At 33.2% G+C, this 21,152-nt stretch overlaps 1 long non-coding RNA gene across 1 annotated transcript; it reads left to right on the forward strand.

The window, feature by feature from the left end:
- The first annotated feature begins 5,791 nt into the window (after nucleotides 1-5,791).
- Nucleotides 5,792-20,717, forward strand: LOC139851566 (uncharacterized). Its single transcript, XR_011760653.1, has 4 exons — nucleotides 5,792-5,909; nucleotides 6,226-6,264; nucleotides 6,346-6,547; nucleotides 20,656-20,717. It is a non-coding gene; the product is annotated as an uncharacterized lncRNA (long non-coding RNA).
- Nucleotides 20,718-21,152: the final 435 nt, after the last annotated feature.

Consider the following 21,152-nt stretch of genomic DNA (forward strand, 5'->3'; position numbering starts at 1 on the left):
ATTAAGGAACATGTGGAACCAACCATATGTCAACTAGCATGAATTATTTAGCAAGAAAACAAACTTAAGAATCTTTTCTTTCTTTATAATAAGTAAAAACGTTTTTATGCATGCACACCATTTCTTCATTCCATTTTCTCATACTTACACTCTAAATTCTCTCTCAAAATACTCCTAACTTCATACTTGATCATCTCCAAGCATTTTCCACATCTTTTAGATCCAATTACAAGCTTTAATCATCATAAAACAACCATTCAAGAACACTTCAAGAAATCTTTCAAATTTACAAGATTACTTCCAAGCTTTCAAATCTATTCCAAGTAATCATCCAAGATCAAGAAACCTTTGTTAATTACAGTAGGTTATCTTTCTTATTCAAGGTAATATTCATATTCAAACTTTTATTCGATTTCTATAACTATAACTATCTTAATTCGGGTAGTAATCTTACTTGAAATTGTTTTCGTGTCATGATTCTACTTCAAGAACTTCCAAGCCATCAAAGATCCATTCAAGCTCAAGATTATTTCTTAACATTTCCAGTAGGTTTACCTACTATACTTGAGGTAGTGATGATGTTCATAACATCATTCGATTCATATATATATAACTATCTTATTCGATGAGCTAAACTTGTAATCACTAGAACATAGTTTAGTTAATTCTAACCTTGTTCGCAAACAAATTTAATCCTTCTAAATTAACTTTTAAAATCAACTAAACACATGTTCTATATCTATATGATATGCTAACTTAATGATTTAAAACCTGGAAACACGAAGAACACCGTAAAACCGGACATACGCCGTCGTAGTGAAATCGGGGGCTGTTTTGGGTTGGATAATTAAAAACTATGATAACCTTTGATTTAAAAGTTGTTATTCTAGAAAAATGATATTTCATATGAACATGAAACTATATCCAAAAATCTTGGTTAAACTCAATACAGAAGTATGTTTTTTCAAAATGGTCATCTAGACGTCGTTCTTTCGACTGAAATGACTACCTCGTACAAAAATGACATGTAACTTATATTTCCGACTATAAATCTATAATTTTTCTGTTTAGATTAGTAATCTTTGGTTCAATATGAAACCATAGCAATTTGATTCACTCAAAACGGATTTAAAACGAAGAAATTATGGGTAAAACAAAATTGGATATTTTTGCTTGTTTTAGCTACGTGAAACTTTGTAACAAATCTATACTAATCATAACTTAACTAACTTATATTGTATTATACATGTATTCTAACATATATTATGTAATCTTGATAGACCATAGACACGTATACAATGTTTTGACATATCATATCGACGTCATATATATATATTATTTGGAATAACCATAGACACTCTATATGAAGTAATGCTCGAGTTAGCTATACAGAGTTGAGGTTGATTCTAAAATAATATATATATACCTTGAGTTATGATCGAGTATGAGACTTGTATACACTGGGTCGTGGATTGATTCGAGATAATATATATCGATTTATTTCTGTACTACTAACTGTGGTCAACTAATTGTGGACAACTAATTGTGGACTACTAACGTTGGACTGTTAACTTAACAAACTTAAATCATTAAAAAGTAATAAAATATGGTATGAATATATTTCTATCATACTTTTGTTATAGGTTCATGAATCGATCCGTGGCCAAGTCTTATTTTCCGACGAAGTGAAAATACGTGAAAGTGAGTTATGGTCCCATTTTTACTATCTAATATTTTTGGGATGAGAATACATGCAGTTTTGTAAATGTTTTACAAAATAGACACAAGTACTTGAAATTACATTCTATGTTGGATTATGAATATCGAATATCACCCTTTTAGCTTGGTAGCCTAAGAATTAGGGAACATACACCCTAATTGACGCGAATTCTAAAGGTAGATCTACGGGCACTAACTCCCCCATACTAGAAAATGGTATGCTTTAGTACTTCGAGTTATTAATACAGATGGATTTCTGTTTTGGGGATATTCTATATGCATTTTGTTAATGTCGGTTACCAGGTGTTCAACATATGAATGATTTTTATGCAGATTATTATATGCATGCATGATGTTTATGAAACATGGAAATGAAATCTTGTGGTCTATTATTACAATTTGATATATAGGTTAAACCTATAACTCACCAACATTTTTTGTTGACGTTTAAAGCATGTTTATTCTCAGGTGATTATTAAGAGCTTCCGCTGTTGCATGCTAATTAAAGACAAGAAATGGAGTCAGCATGCTTGTATGATATTGTTTAAAAACTGCATTCGGAAAATAAATTGTTCTATAATATTATTGTAAACCATTATGTAATGGTCGTGAGTAAACGCTATATTTTAGATTATCATTATTTGATGATCTTCGTAATGTTTTTAAACCTTTATCGATAAAGTAAAGGTTATGGTTGTTTTAAAAATCGAATGCAGTCTTTGAAAAACGTCTCATATAGAGGTCAAAACCTCGCAACGAAATCAATTAATATAAAACGTTTATAATCGATATGAACGGGACATTTCACAAAGAATGGTTCCCACATGTTTGATGACTCATTAAGGCTGCTAAGGAGCTGATCATTGAGTGTATATACCAATAGTATGTACAACTAGAAGCTAGGTATTGTACGAGTACGAGTACCGAACGAATAAGAGTAGAATTGTTGATGAAAATGAACGAGAATGCAATTGTAACCAAATTTGATAAGTATGAGTGTTTTGATATGTGTCTTTAAGTCTTCCAAAAGTGTATTAATACATCTTAATACACTACATATATATACATTTTAATTAAGTCGTTAACTCATCGTTAGTCGTTAAATGTATGTGTTGTTTCGAAACTTATAAGTTAACGATCTTGTTTAATGTAATCAGCCCATTATTATTATATCCAATGAGATGTTAAATTGTTATATTATCATAATAACATGGTGTATGAATATATCTTAATACGATATATATTCATTAAAACGTTATTACAACGATAATCGTTACATATATAACTCTTTTCGAAATCCTTAAGTTAGTAGTCTTGTTTTACATATGTAGTTCATTGTTAACACTCTTAATGATATATTTAATTATCATTTTATCATGTTAAACATAGTGTATTAATATCTTAATACGATACGTATGTATTTATTTTAATTCAGACGTTGTTATAACGATAATCGTTATATATATCGTTTCGAGTTCTTTAATTCAGTAGTCTCATTTTATGCATATAACTCTTTGTTAAAATACTTTGTGAGATACTTACTTATCATAATATCATATTATATATATATATATATATATATATATATATATATATATATATATATATATATATATATATATATATATATATATATATATATATATCATCATGTCGTTTTTACAAGTTTTAACGTTCGTGAATCGCCGGTCAATTTGGGTAGTAAATTGTCTACATAAAATCATTTCAATTAATCAAGTCTTAACAAGTTTGATTGCTTAACATGTTGGAAACATTTAATCATGTAAATATAGATATCATATAATATATAATCATGGAAAAGTTCGGGTCACTACAAAATATACATATTTTACATCATTTATTTTGGTTTTTATCTAGCATAATTTATATGTTTATATAGTCTATATTATAAATTTTTGATGCTTTATTATGTTAATTTGAATTTTTTTTGAAGAAATTGTAAAAATTTGTGCGACCAGTGACGGATATAGAATTTATGGTGAGTGGTAGCACATAAATATAATAATATTAATTAATGTTTAATATTAATTTAATAATTAATTAATAACAATAATAGTGTTCCGTTACAAAAAGAAAACAAGTTAACTGCTAGCTAATTTAGTTGTCCTTTTTGATCTTTGTTCTTTTGAAAGCGCTTCATTACGGCTTTATCTTTAACTTTGAGAAGTCCTTCTTTTTCTATAGCACCAATTAAACAATTTTTCAAAAAATCGTCACCCATTCGGTTTCGTAATTCAGATTTCACAAGCTTCATTGCAAAAAACATATTTCAACGGTTACAGTTGCAACGAGTAAAACTAAAGCTAGCTTTAATAGTCGATAGACATAACGATAGGAAAGATTGTTTTCTTCCTTTATACATATGCACACAGAGAATTTTAATAATTAAACTCATCTTTTTCTTAAGTGATTTAAAAAGTTTTGATAAATTACTAAACCCTAAAATTACTGGGTTAAACACATTACATATATATATATGGCTAATATAATTCTTAAAGGATAATTTATAATTATAAAACATGAGTTAAAAATAGAATACCTGGAGTTGTTTATTGAGATGAGCCGATTAGATGATGAAGAACTCAAGACCGTCGAGTCTCAGACTCTCAGATGACGTACACTCGTAGTCTTGTACCCAATTGAATTTGTGTTGCGTATGAAATTGTTTAAAGATATAAAAGGCCTTACAGAATTTTATATTTGGCCTGGAAGGTGCATAAAATAAAAATCCAATGGTGAACTCTTATAAAGCCCAAATATATTTACACTTAGTGGACTTATTTGAGTGGTATCCTGGGCTACCACAGGGCTTAAGGCGCATCCGCCCTGTGTGCGATGTCACAAGTTTTGGCCATATTTCGATCATCCGGACTCCATTTAAGGCAATCCACCTGTCAAAACGATCGCAAGACAAATATCTACACTAATATGAAGATAGCCGCCGGCTTTTGTATTTGATAGCCATCGGCTATGGACGTAAAAGCCGATGGACGTGGAAAAAAATTCAAAAATTTGCCGTTCAAGTTTTTCTTCGCCTCCAAGTCAAGTTATGCATTATAGCTACCGGTTATGACCTATTTTTGAAAATTGCATGCCCCAGGAGATTGCTTCTTCTCCAAGTAACTAGAGACCTAATTTTTTCAGTTTTCAATAAATTTTCAATCAATCTTAAATTTTGAATCAATCAGTTTGTAATTTTAACGTCGATCTTCGTTTGATTGATTTAATTTTTTAAATCAATTCATTGTTATAATTTGATTTTGAATTAGATGTACGGGATTTCTAGGGGAATCGTAAGAGGAAGGAAGAACAATATAACATGATTGGTTACCAGAGGGACTTTAATTGGGAGCCTGATTGAATGAAAGGTATGGAAGGGTTTTAGAAGGGTAATTAAAGGATATCATTATTGAGAATGAGTTTATTAGTTAATAGTGATAAAGGATGATTATAAGACATTGGATGAAAGGGTGTTAAGAAGAAATTTTTTGATCTAGGGATTGTGAATAGGGATTTAAGAATATTTATTACTTAACAATTATTATCTTTTAATTAATTAATAATGTATAAAAATAAAATAAAGGAGAAACGAGATATGTAACACTAAAATAATAAATAATAATAAATAAATGAATATAATAATAATAAATAAATAAGCGTTCCTATAAATATAGGGAGGTGATTCTCACACACCACTTTTTGATCCATATACACTTTTATTTCATAAACTTTCAGTTATGCTTATAGAAGGTTGAACTTATATTATTATTATATTATATATATAATTAAAGATAGAATATGTAAATAAAAAAAAAGTAATCCTTAAAACCTTATAAAATAACCAAAGGGCCATTGGCCTAGCGGTATCGAGGTGACCCCTTCAACCTATAGGTTGGGGGTTCGAGTCCCGTAGTGGGCATGTATATATTTGTGTTTAATTTCGTGTATGGTGTGTGTTTGACTTTCCAAAAAAAAAAAAAAAAAAAAAAAAAAAAACCCTTATAAAATAATATATCGTATATCGTATAACATAAATATATCCTTAAACCCTATAAAATATTCGTAAAACAGAACGGTTAGCATCCGTAACCCCCAACTAACCGAACAAGGAATCTCACACGGTAACGTCAATGGTGGAATCAGATGTTTTCGACGTGCAGCGTGAATTGGTAATTGTGGAATCATAATTAATCCTCGCTCTATCGTTCTCTTCAATCTATATTCTACAGATTTTAGGTTTTTATTTACATAAATAATCGTGTATCTTTTGTTTTATAGAGTGCGATTCTGATTTTGAGTAATAACTCCTATCTAAAGCTGTTTTTTAGTACCTGTCTTGACATCTAAATTTGAGTGATAGTTTTAGATGTGTATCTGAATTTTAATCTATACACACAACACGATGATAGCTTCTGTTTACCAAAACATTTAAATTTACCAAAGTATTTATCACTAAAAAAAAAGGAAAAACTGTTGTTGTTGCAGGTGGACTTATGGAAGGACTGGTTCTGTTTTGATACAATTGTATGTGCTCTGCTACTTAATTAGTTACCATCTATCCATGTTAGTTTGTGCTTTGTGTTTGACGTTTTTTTATTATTTCAGCCGGACTGGCTTCGTTCGCCAAATGGTTATGGCTGGAATTTTTCAAATCTACAAGTGAGTTTTCTGTTCATATATTCACGGTCTTTGTGACACTTTCAGCACTAATTAATTAACTATGATATTTAAATTCGGTTCCAGGATGCGTTTAAAGAGGGTGGGGTATTGCACGGAAATAAAGTCTACCTTTGTTGTGGTTCAAATTGTAAGTTGCTATTGTTGGAAACTAAACTTGATTGTGGGCTATTTGTTTTGAATTTGGGCTTGCAAGTATACAACTATTTTGGATCAAGATTATAGCCCATTATGTAGAAACTTCTTGTAATATGTAGTAGTAAAAGTGTGTAGAATGTGTGTTGTAACGACCCGGAAATTTCCGACCAAATTTAAACTCTAATCTCTATATGGTTCCGACACGATAAGCAAAAACCCTAAAGTTGACCCGCACTTTTTCGATCATTCTATACTTATAAGATTAATATTTACATAAATTAAACCTTACCAACATGATAAGCAATCCAAATTGTTGAGATTTATGTTTCCGAAAAGAGTTTTACTCAACGTTTGACCGTCTAGTTTGACCGATGATATCACGAACTATACAATATATGATAATTATACGTTTGTGTATATATATGTATATATACATATTTAACATGATTAATGAATGTTTTAATATCTCATTTTTTATTAATAACAATAAGTTATAAGTATATTTTGAAACTACTAACTTAAGTTTTCAAAACGATAACTATACGTAACGTTATTTGACATAAATACTTAAGACTTATAATGTTTATACATATATCGTATAACTAATGTATTTAATCACTTTTAAAGACTTAAATACATAAAATCATATAAGTGTATTCACAAAAGATAGCTATATTTGAATCCTCATTCCATTTTTCACAAAATTTCTATACGTATATCTAGAGTATTTGTACTCGTATCATACCTAGCTTCTATACGTATTTACTATTGGTATATACACATCAAATCACCACCTAACCAGCCCTTGTTCATGCCTTATGTATAAGGTAATTACTTTTGAATGATTGTAAGACTAATTACAAAAATACAAACTAAAAATTTGTCCATGTCTACTACATAAACATTTTTTTAGGAGTATATATGTATCCTCATTTTGTTTCATTTTTACTTCCATTCTCTAGCTAAAAACACCCACACTCTCAAGAACATTAAATTCCATAAACATTCAGCAAAGTTCCATGAAGATCTAGCTTCAAAAACCTTACTTAAACACCATAAGAAAACCATACAAAAACACTTCAAGAAATCCTTCCAAGAACACAAACTTACTTCCAATCTTTCATCCACTTCCATCACCCTTTTGATTCTAGCTTCTTACTCCTCTTTTACAGCAACCTTGTCCAAGGAACTTGAGGTAGTATCTATGTTCATAACCTTATTCGATTCATATATATATAGCTATCTTATTTTGTGGTATAAAAGTTTAACAACAAGAACATAGTTTGAATGTTTTCAAACTTGTTTGCAAACTAAATAGATCCTTCTAACTTAACTTTTAAAATACTTCAAGACCTGTAATATAACTTAAATATATGCTAATTTAACAAGGTATAATTTGGTTTTTCAAAGAATATCTTAAAAACTGTTTTTACGACGTCGGAGTGCCACCGGGGACTGTTTTGGGTTGGATAATTAAAAACTATCTTAAACTTTGAGTTGGAGGTTTATGTTCTGGAAAAATGATTTTTACTATGAATATGATAACACATAAAAATTTCATGATTTAATTCAAAGTATAAGTATTTTTAGAAAAATAATCATTTAAGGTTGTTTAAATAAAGGAAAATGTTTAACTTCATAAGTTTCACTAAAGTTTCACCTATGCCGTGTGATTTTGAATACATACCAAGGTATTTTCAGTTCATAGTCTTAAAGAGAGACTCGATCCAAGGAGATGGCAAGTTGAATCAACGAAAACGGATTTGTAACGAAGAAACTATGACCGAAACAAAATTGGTTATCCAAGACTTGTTTAACTTCGGGATTAATTGGGAAAAATTAAATAAAATCACATCTTTCTAAAATAACATGATATTTTATATATATGTACTCATAATTCAATTTTATATGGTTCAGGATCACCCGTAAACAATACGAGAAGATTAATCATAAGATCCCATGATTGTACGCAACACGTCATTTGACAACACCGGTACTTTATGTACGCAACACGTCATTTGACAACACCGGTACCGTGGGTCAAGATTAATCTCGACCAATACATATACGATGAGGGTTTTATTTATTTCATTGGGGGTTTATTAAATATCTAAATATGAACCATTAAAATTGAATTACTAACAACGAACTGCTAACTACGGACTAAGGAATTATTCAAAGTATTAAAAGTATAACAAGTATATATATGTGACGTTTGTTTAAAAAAGAAAAGGTATTGATATATTATATATGGATAGGTTCGTGATATCAACCGGAGACCAAGTCAAATTATATATATATCTTCAAGACGGAAGTGAGTATATAGTCCCACTTTTAAACTCTAAATATTTCGAGATGAGAATACATGTATTTTATGTTTTACATTATGGACACAAGTAACTGAAAAATATATTCTACGTTGAGTTGTACCACTGGCATACTTCCCTGTAGCTTGGTAACTAATATTTACAGCGGTATTGTAAACGCGAATCCTGTTGATAGATCTATCGGGCCTGACAACCCCAACCGGACTGGACGACCAGTATTCAACGGTTGCACAGTACTTCGTTTCGTGACTACACTTGGTACAGTGTAGTAAGATTTCATATTAAAGGGAATATGCGACGTGATTAATTGTTAAGTATGGTTACCAAGTGCTCAACCACTTAGAATATTTTTATTAAAATGTTTATATATGAAATCTTGTGGTCCATTGTTATATCGCTGCTAGCATCAAACCTATATATCTCACCAACTTTATGTTGACGTTTTAAAGCATGTTATTCTCAGGTATGAATTAAGACTTCCGCTGTGCGTTAGCTCATATTAAGGATACTAGTTGGGACCATTTAAGCCATGATACAAGAACGTTGCATTCGAGTCATTGAAGATCATTAAAGACATTTATTAAGTAAATGACAGTTTAGGTCATTTGGATATCGAGAAATGTTTGACGAGTTTATTAATTTTTTTATGTAAAGATAGATTGCCTTTTAAGAATAAATGCAACGTTTGTAAAAATGTATCATATAGAGGTCAAGTACCTCGCGATGTTATCAACTGTTGTAATTCGTTTGTAATCAATATGGACATCGTCCGGATGATTAGTTTCGGATCCTTTCAGTTGGTATCAGAGCGTTGGTCTTAGCGAACCAGGCCTTGCATTAGTGTGTCTAACTGGTAGTTGTTAGGATACATTAGTGAGTCTGGACTTTGACCGTATCTACCTGCTAAAAAGTTTTGCTTATCATTTCTAGTCGGAAACCATCTGCTTATCATCCTTAGGGAGTTGCCTGCTTATCATTCTTTAGTCTAGACACGTCTTACTGCATCTAGTGCATCGATAGTGTATAGACAAAATTCATATCCTAGCGTATCTATTACTATAAACATTGCCCGACGAATTTCAAAGATTCTCCGTAATTCACGGGATTTCGGTATTATATATACATATGAAAATTATGTATTGAAGAGTACCAAACCCAACTCCTATAATCTATTCCAAACCAAAAAAATTCATTTCTCCAACTATACAAGATGAATTCTTCATCCAGTTCGAATTCCTCCGACTTCGATAGCTACGCCGACATGGATTTCCATTCGAGCTCCGAGAACAGCGTCACCGGAATGGATCAACCAATTTCCCATCATCTATTCTGGATGAACTGGGGATGGGTTCGTAATATACTAAATTTCTGGAGGCAAGAAGAAGGTGATCCATTTCATCCACCAAATTGCCCTCTTAACGATGAACCTGAAGCACTTACCGGCGAACCCATTCGAAACACCATTTTCTCGCTCATTTCTAGAGTATCTCGTCATGATTACATACTATCCCATATTTCAAATCTTGTTCATTCGCTCGTTCCAACCGTCAATCATCCCGGTATAATAGAAGAAGTCAACGAACTCCGTGCTCGGGTAGTGGTTTTGGAGAATATGGTGCGAAGGTTACAAACACCAACAGCAGCACCAGCAGCATAATCCGTACTACCATCGTCAACGCCGACAGTACCTTTATCACCCCAATCACAATCTCAACATCACAATCTGTATCTCGAATATCAACATCACACGACTCAATATCTGTACTTCGAGTATGATCTTCGTTCTATATATCGTTCTACATCGATTATCTTCGCTTTACGTATCGTATGACGATTATGTAATTTCTAAAGTCTTAGAGATTATGTAATCTAGAATTAACGATAAATCAAATGAGTTTAATATCTTATTGACTCATTAAATCTATGATTATCTCTGAAGAAAATATATATGCAAGTATATTTTCATAAAGATAGTAATTAAAAATTCCTTCGTACAAACTATTAATGATGAAAATATTTTAACGGGTGGGTAGTACCCGAGGAATATTTAGAATTCACATTAATAAGTTATATTGTACATTCTTGAATCTGATTCAACGGTTATCTATTATCTTACTTACAACCACCGATATTCGTATCCGCTCACCCCAGAATAACCATTTTCAATCAAATTTCATATTCGGATTTTGACCTACCAGAATCCAACAAGTGGCATAAAGAAGAAAACATTGGACAATTAAAATGAATTAAAATGTTGATTGTAACATATGAAACTAAACAATTCTTCAAGTTTGCCACTTGATTTTATCTTAAACCTCATTCGTAACTTGACGATTACAATTCGCATTCAAATCCTTTCATGATTTCTGAAAACACCCTGAACTATGAAGTAGCTCTTGAAATGCTGATGAAGCAGCAAAAACTGTAAACGACTTTAACAATCAAAAGATTGATGATAAAGAATGGTATGGTGGTAAAGCTGAGAAAAAGAGAAGGTTTGGAACTGGAAAACGGATTGAGCAAAGTATGAAGGAGGCCGTGAACAAATCATGAAAACAGAACCTGCCTTCAAAGGATCCAAATGATCCAGTGCCTGCTGAAACCGTTAGTAAGAACACTGCTCCTTATTCTAAACTTTTCAAGATGATATTCTTCACCATCATTTTATCTTAGATATTATAAGATATCTTCATTCGTTATACATATTTTTCATATTTCTGGAGATATTTTTACAACTATTCCTATCTGCGATCATTTAACTCTCCGTAACATCTGCGCTACAATATAAAAGAAACTGTGTTAGTTTCTAAATTCTGAAATCTCTAAGTTTAAAAATATGAATGTTTTGAAGTAGTGTTGGGAACTGATACATGAATTAGTATAATATAATGAAACTTGATCAACTTCATTATATTACAGTAAGTCATGTTAAGTTTCTAATGGAATGTGATGATTCACAGTACCGTCATCATGTGCCATGTTACACGGCTCTTACATTCTATCAAGTCTTCAAACATATTAGAACGTATCACCTTGATAGTTCTATTTTTTTTTTCGGAATATTCGAGTAATTTAACGAATCAAGATCGTGCCATTACAATTTCATTCTAAAACCAATAGCAAGGTTCATTCCAAATTTCCTACCTACGAATTTCGGACCATTGTTCGCTTGGCTCGAGGACGGGAAGAAGAAATGAAGGGACAAAACTTCAGAATAGAAATAGGAACATAAACCACAGCAAATAAGAGAGAGCATTAACTGTGGATGACAATGATTTTAAGGGACGGGAGTAGGAACATCGAAATATAAGGGAAGGTATAAAACCTAACAACAACCCCGAAACTACAAACCGTGCATATCAATACGTATTGCAACGTAAAGGCACGGGAGAATTAAAAACATTATAATTCCAAGGAAAGGATAAAAGAGAATAGATTCTTCTGGTGATAGATGAAAAAGAAGAATGAAAGATATGAAAGTTAGAAATATAACAAGGGTTAGAATGGGATGGAGCATATTAGCGAATGTCTTAAAGTAGGAACTAAAGAGAAAGAATAGAAGATGTGGGAAGAAAGAAAGGGAAGGAGGTAAATTTATAGTGAAATATTCGACAAAGAAATCAAAACAGATTGCCGCGTTAAATCAAAGAAGATCCTGATCGCCGCAAAACTAAATCTTATTACATAAGATTTTCTTTAAAACCCTTAAATCCCGGAAATCGATCATAATCACGTCATCGGTTACAACAATTCTATATTTACTCATTTCACTCTTTTGTGATAGCTTCGCTCGTGCGTCTCACATAACCAAATCGTTTTATCTAAATCTTTCAATAATGATAAAATTTCATTATTACCTCATATTCGTCATGAAAACATTCCTATTGTTGTTTATGACAACCTCTACCAAATTTCGAGGACGAAATTTCTTTAACGGATGGGTACTGTAACGACCCGGAAATTTCCGACCAAATTTAAACTCTAATCTCTATATGGTTCCGACACGATAAGCAAAAACCCTAAAGTTGACCCGCACTTTTTCGATCATTCTATACTTATAAGATTAATATTTACATAAATTAAACCTTACCAACATGATAAGCAATCCAAATTGTTGAGATTTATGTTTCCGAAAAGAGTTTTACACAACGTTTGACCGTCTAGTTTGACCGATGATATCACGAACTATACAATATATGATAATTATACGTTTGTGTATATATATGTATATATACATATTTAACATGATTAATGAATGTTTTAATATCTCATTTTTTATTAATAACAATAAGTTATAAGTATATTTTGAAACTACTAACTTAAGTTTTCAAAACGATAACTATACGTAACGTTATTTGACATAAATACTTAAGACTTATAATGTTTATACATATATCGTATAAGTAATGTATTTAATCACTTTTAAAGACTTAAATACATAAAATCATATAAGTGTATTCACAAAAGATAGCTATATTTGAATCCTCATTCCATTTTTCACAAAATTTCTATACGTATATCTAGAGTATTTGTACTCGTATCATACCTAGCTTCTATACGTATTTACTATTGGTATATACACATCAAATCACCACCTAACCAGCCCTTGTTCATGCCTTATGTATAAGGTAATTACTTTTGAATGATTGTAAGACTAATTACAAAAATACAAACTAAAAATTTGTCCATGTCTACTACATAAACATTTTTTTAGGAGTATATATGTATCCTCATTTTGTTTCATTTTTACTTCCATTCTCTAGCTAAAAACACCCACACTCTCAAGAACATTAAATTCCATAAACATTCAGCAAAGTTCCATGAAGATCTAGCTTCAAAAACCTTACTTAAACACCATAAGAAAACCATACAAAAACACTTCAAGAAATCCTTCCAAGAACACAAACTTACTTCCAATCTTTCATCCACTTCCATCACCCTTTTGATTCTAGCTTCTTACTCCTCTTTTACAGCAACCTTGTCCAAGGAACTTGAGGTAGTATCTATGTTCATAACCTTATTCGATTCATATATATATAGCTATCTTATTTTGTGGTATAAAAGTTTAACAACAAGAACATAGTTTGAATGTTTTCAAACTTGTTTGCAAACTAAATAGATCCTTCTAACTTAACTTTTAAAATACTTCAAGACCTGTAATATAACTTAAATATATGCTAATTTAACAAGGTATAATTTGGTTTTTCAAAGAATATCTTAAAAACTGTTTTTACGACGTCGGAGTGCCACCGGGGACTGTTTTGGGTTGGATAATTAAAAACTATCTTAAACTTTGAGTTGGAGGTTTATGTTCTGGAAAAATGATTTTTACTATGAATATGATAACACATAAAAATTTCATGATTTAATTCAAAGTATAAGTATTTTTAGAAAAATAATCATTTAAGGTTGTTTAAATAAAGGAAAATGTTTAACTTCATAAGTTTCACTAAAGTTTCACCTATGCCGTGTGATTTTGAATACATACCAAGGTATTTTCAGTTCATAGTCTTAAAGAGGGACTCGATCCAAGGAGATGGCAAGTTGAATCAACGAAAACGGATTTGTAACGAAGAAACTATGACCGAAACAAAATTGGTTATCCAAGACTTGTTTAACTTCGGGATTAATTGGGAAAAATTAAATAAAATCACATCTTTCTAAAATAACATGATATTTTATATATATGTACTCATAATTCAATTTTATATGGTTCAGGATCACCCGTAAACAATACGAGAAGATTAATCATAAGATCCCATGATTGTACGCAACACGTCATTTGACAACACCGGTACTTTATGTACGCAACACGTCATTTGACAACACCGGTACCGTGGGTCAAGATTAATCTCGACCAATACATATACGATGAGGGTTTTATTTATTTCATTGGGGGTTTATTAAATATCTAAATATGAACCATTAAAATTGAATTACTAACAACGAACTGCTAACTACGGACTAAGGAATTATTCAAAGTATTAAAAGTATAACAAGTATATATATGTGACGTTTGTTTAAAAAAGAAAAGGTATTGATATATTATATATGGATAGGTTCGTGATATCAACCGGAGACCAAGTCAAATTATATATATATCTTCAAGACGGAAGTGAGTATATAGTCCCACTTTTAAACTCTAAATATTTCGAGATGAGAATACATGTATTTTATGTTTTACATTATGGACACAAGTAACTGAAAAATATATTCTACGTTGAGTTGTACCACTGGCATACTTCCCTGTAGCTTGGTAACTAATATTTACAGCGGTATTGTAAACGCGAATCCTGTTGATAGATCTATCGGGCCTGACAACCCCAACCGGACTGGACGACCAGTATTCAACGGTTGCACAGTACTTCGTTTCGTGACTACACTTGGTACAGTGTAGTAAGATTTCATATTAAAGGGAATATGCGACGTGATTAATTGTTAAGTATGGTTACCAAGTGCTCAACCACTTAGAATATTTTTATTAAAATGTTTATATATGAAATCTTGTGGTCCATTGTTATATCGCTGCTAGCATCAAACCTATATATCTCACCAACTTTATGTTGACGTTTTAAAGCATGTTATTCTCAGGTATGAATTAAGACTTCCGCTGTGCGTTAGCTCATATTAAGGATACTAGTTGGGACCATTTAAGCCATGATACAAGAACGTTGCATTCGAGTCATTGAAGATCATTAAAGACATTTATTAAGTAAATGACAGTTTAGGTCATTTGGATATCGAGAAATGTTTGACGAGTTTATTAATTTTTTTATGTAAAGATAGATTGCCTTTTAAGAATAAATGCAACGTTTGTAAAAATGTATCATATAGAGGTCAAGTACCTCGCGATGTTATCAACTGTTGTAATTCGTTTGTAATCAATATGGACATCGTCCGGATGATTAGTTTCGGATCCTTTCATGTGTAGAATAATCTTGTAAAATATCTAGGTCTAGAAATACTAGGAAATATCTAGATAGTAGTAGATGATGGAGTGATCTAGACTACTCCATTGAGTAGTATAAATAGAGGGCTTCACCCCTCATTTGTAATCAAGCAACAAAGCAATTCAATAAGCAAATTCAATAAGCAATAAACAAAGCCTTCAAGATCAATCAAACTTCTAAATTATCAATCCTCTCTTCCATAAATAATATACACATAACCTCCTATTTCTAACAAATTGGTATCAAGAGCTTGGTTCGACAAGATGATGGCCAACAATGTCATCACATTTCCTCGCCTCACAAAGGATAATTATGATCGATGGAGCATCCAAATGAAGACCTTCCTAGGTGGACAAGACTTATGGGAGATTGTGGAGGAAGGCTATGAGGAACCTGCAGAAAAAGGTCCTCTCGGCAAGGAGAAAAAATTAATGAAGACGAACGATCAAAAGGCTCTTTCCATCATCCAACAAAGTGTAGATGATGGAGCTTTTGAGAAAATTGCAAGTGCAACCACCGCCAAGAAAGCATGGGAGATCTTGGAGAATTCTCACAAGGGAGTTGAAAAGGTGAAAAAGGTTCGACTACAAACACTACGAGGTGAGTTCGAATCCTTAAATAAGAAAGACTCAGAATCAATTTCCGATTATTTTACAAGAGTCTTGGCGATTGTCAATCAATTAAAGAGGAATGGTGAAACTCTAAGTGATGTAAGAGTCATTGAGAAGATTCTTAGATCATTAGATTCAAAATTCGACTATATAGTCGTAGCTATCGAAGAATCTAAAGATCTAGAATCAATGACTATCGATGAACTCATGGGTTCACTACAAGCCCATGAAGAGAGGTTCAATAAGAATAATAAGGAGCCATTGGAGCAAGCTTTACAAGCAAAACTGTCTTTCAAGGAAGAGAGCAGTGAAAAGACTCATCAAACGAGTCAACGAATCCGTGGTCAAGTACGTGGCCGAGGACGAGGACAAGGATATATCAAACGTGGAGGTTATAGTTCTTACAGAAATGAAGAAAGAAGTCAAAATTTTCACCCGACAAGAGGTCGCGGGAGAGGCTACACAAGTAGAAGGCCAAGGTACGACAATTCTCAAACCAAATGCAATAATTGTCATAAATTTGGCCACTATGCTTCGGAATGCGAGAAATCAAACAATTACGTGCAAGAAAGAGCAAATTTAGTGCAAGAAGATACCGAAGCCGTGAAAAACACTTTGTTACTAGCATGCAAAGGTGAAGATAACGGAGAATCAAATTTGTGGTATCTCGACACGGGTGCAAGCAACCATATGTGCGGTGACAAAAACATGTTTGTGGAGTTAGACGAGGTAATTAGTGGAAATATCACCTTCGGAGATTCCTCTAAAGTCCCGGTTAAAGGCAAAGGTAAGATTCTCATCCGCTTGAAAAATGGAAGGCATCAATTTATCTCTAACGTGTATTATGTGCCTAATATGAAGACGAATATACTGAGTATTGGACAACTCTTAGAGAAAGGCTATGATATTCACATGATAAATCGTACTCTTTCTTTAAGAGACCAAAAAGGAGGTTTGATTGCTAAGGTGCCAATGTCAATGAATAGGATGTTCATGCTAAATATTCAACATGACATTCCAAGATGTTTAAAAGCATGTTTCAAAGATAATTCTTGGCTTTGGCACATGAGATACGGGCACTTAAATTTTGGAGGCTTAAAATTATTATCAAGTAAAGGAATGGTGAAGGGTTTGCCTCCAATTAATCATCCGGATCAAATATGTGAGGGATGCCTTCTAGGAAAGCACTTTCGAAACAGTTTTCCAACAGAAGCTTCTAGTAGAGCGAAGAAACCTCTAGAACTTATTCACACGGATGTGTGTGGACTCATCAGCCCACCGTCTTTTGGTAAAAATAGATATTTTCTTCTATTCATTGATGATTTTAGTCGAAAAACATGGGTATATTTTCTAAAAGAGAAGTCGGAAGCTTTTGGAATGTTCAAGAAGTTTAAAGCATTTGTGGAGAATCAAAGTGGTCTCACCATAAAGGCGTTGAGATCCGATCGTGGAGGAGAGTTCACATCCAAGGAATTCAAGAAATTTTGCGACAACAATGGCTTACGATGTCCTCTAACTCTTCCGTATTCACCTCAACAAAATGGTGTTGCGGAAAGAAAAAATAGGACCATTCTTGATATGGCCCGGAGTATGTTAAAGAGCAAAAGGATGCCTAAGGAGTTTTGGGCTGAGGCAGTGGACTGTGCGATCTATCTATCAAATCGCTCGCCCACTAGAAGTGTCAAGAACAAAACGCCCATTGAAGCTTGGAGTGGAAGGAAGCTCGGCATCTCACACCTTCGAGTGTTCGGAAGTGTAGCATATGCTCATGTGCCAGATCAGAAGAGGACGAAGCTCGATGATAAAAGCGAGAAACTCATATTCGTGGGTTATGACTCAAGTTCGAAGGGTTACAAGCTATACAATCCCAAGAATGGTAAAGTAATCTCAAGTCGAGACGTGGTGTTCGATGAAGAAGCAACATGGGATTGGAATGTTCCCGAAGAGGAGAACTACGACTTTCTCCCTTATCCATTCGAGAGTACTGCAAAGAACGAAGAATATCTAGAAGTTCAAGAACCTTCTGGTACACCATCTCCGCACTCTCCACATACTCCAACCACTACACCTAATGAAGTGACACCAACATCAGGAGGAGAATCAAGTAGGCTACAACATCACACAAGGAGCATTGAGGAGTTGTACGAGGTAACACAGCCTATGGAGGATCTATCATTGTTCTGCCTTCTTGCCGATTGTGAGCCAATAAGCTATGAAGACGCAACAAAAAGCCAAAAGTGGAAATGTGCTATGGACGAAGAGATTCAAGCAATCGAGAAGAATAATACGTGGGATCTTGCCACACTACCAAAGGGACATAAGGCTATTGGTGTAAAATGGGTGTACAAGGCCAAGAAGAATTCCAAAGGTGAAGTTGAAAGATATAAGGCAAGGTTGGTAGCGAAGGGATATAGTCAACGAGCCGGCATAGACTATGACGAGGTATTTGCTCCCGTCGCTAGTCTAGAAACTATAAGATTGATAATCTCACTTGCGGCTCAACATAATTGGAAGATTTATCAAATGGATGTCAAATCCGCGTTCCTTAATGGCCACTTAGAAGAAGAAGTCTATATAGAACAACCTTTGGGATACATCGTGAAAGGCCAAGAGAATAAGGTGCTAAAATTGAAAAAGGCCTTATACGGGTTGAAGCAAGCGCCTCGGGCATGGAATAGCAGGATAGACAAGTATTTCCAGCAGAATGACTTTACGAAATGCCCCCATGAGCATGCCCTCTACACCAAAGTTAGCAATGATGGAGATGTTATGATTGTGTGCCTATACGTGGATGACTTGATATTCACCGGTAGTAATCCTAAAATGTTTGAGGAGTTCAAGAAAGCAATGGTTCGGGAGTTCGAGATGACCGACATTGGACTTATGGCTTACTATCTTGGGATCGAGGTAAAACAAAAGAAAGAAGGAATATTCATATCCCAAGAAGGTTATGCGAATGAGGTGCTCAAGAAGTTTAAGATGAATGATTGCAAGTCAATGAATACACCGGTGGATTGCAATCTCAAATTGTCAAAAGATGATGAAGGATACTTGGTGGACCCAACAAAATACAAGAGTTTGGTTGGAAGTCTGAGGTACCTAACCTGCACGAGGCCAGATATTCTCTACGGAGTTGGACTAGTAAGTCGATACATGGAAGCACCTACAATAAATCACTTGAAGGCGGCCAAGAGGATACTTCGCTACATCAAAGGTACGATTGACTATGGCCTGTTTTATTCGCCTTCTGAGCACTTCAAGCTAGTTGGATACAGTGATAGTGATTGGGCTGGAGACATAGATGATCGTAAGAGTACGAGTGGTTTCGTGTTCTATATGGGAGATACGGCGTTCACATGGAGCTCGAAGAAGCAACCCATTGTGACTCTGTCAACGTGTGAAGCCGAGTTTGTAGCAGCAACATCGTGCACCTGTCATGCAATATGGCTCAGGAAGTTACTAAATGAGCTTAAGTTTTTTCAAAAGGAAGCTACAGAGATATATGTGGATAACAAGTCTGCGATTGCTCTAGCAAAGAATCCAGTCTTCCATGATCGAAGCAAGCACATCGATACGAAATACCATTACATCAGGGAGTGTGTTACAAATAAAGAGGTGCAGATAAAGTACGCGAAGTCACTTGACCAAGTTGCTGATATTTTCACAAAGCCTCTAAAACACGAGACGTTTAAGAGATTACGGAATATGCTCGGAGTAACGAAATCAAGTTTAAGGGGGGCTGTTGGAAATTAAACTTGATTGTGGGCTATTTGTTTTGGATTTGGGCTTGCAAGTATACAACTATTTTGGATCAAGATTATAGCCCATTATGTAGAAACTTCTTGTAATATGTAGTAGTGAAAGTGTGTAGAATGTGTGTAGAATAATCTTGTAAAATATCTAGGTCTAGAAATACTAGGAAATATCTAGATAGTAGTAGATGATGGAGTGATCTAGACTACTCCATTGAGTAGTATAAATAGAGGGCTTCACCCCTCATTTGTAATTAAGCAACAAAGCAATTCAATAAGCAAATTCAATAAGCAATAAACAAAGCCTTCAAGATCAATCAAACTTTTAAATTATCAATCCTCTCTTCCATAAATAATATACACATAACCTCCTATTTCTAACAGCTATTAGTCGTATTTTATAGTTTTTATGTTTCTGTTTTCAGGGCTCTATGTGACTTTTTAGTAGTGTTTGTTGCAGGGACAACGATCAGGTCTAAATATGGCGCAGCTGAACTAATCCCCATACCTGTGATCTTTGCTGTAAGTAGTACTAGTATAAACTTACTTCAGTTTTTGGTACTTTGTTTTACCATATATAAAACTTGACACCCTGTGCTTCTTTGTTGTTTAATTGAAAATTTAAGTGGTTATGCTTAATTAACATCTGTTATGATCTTATCATAATATTGATGTTGTGTTATAATAGTATGTACTAGGGGTTTTTAAAGACAAGTTTGTAAATAGAGTGCTGATGTTGTTAATTGCTTGAATATAAAAAGATTGAACGTAGGTTTCAAAATACAAACTGCACAATATAACTACTTTTGAGGTGACTAATGCAACAACTTCTAGTTTGGGGAGATTAGGCATGATCGTTTCATTTCAATTACTCCGTATATAGCTAATAATCACAACGGTAGCAGACCACAATTTAGGGTTTGATGCATGATGGAGATTAGATTTGACTTTTTCAAG

This window comes from Rutidosis leptorrhynchoides, chromosome 6 (genome assembly GCF_046630445.1).
Source record: "Rutidosis leptorrhynchoides isolate AG116_Rl617_1_P2 chromosome 6, CSIRO_AGI_Rlap_v1, whole genome shotgun sequence".
Lineage (NCBI taxonomy): Eukaryota > Viridiplantae > Streptophyta > Magnoliopsida > Asterales > Asteraceae > Rutidosis > Rutidosis leptorrhynchoides.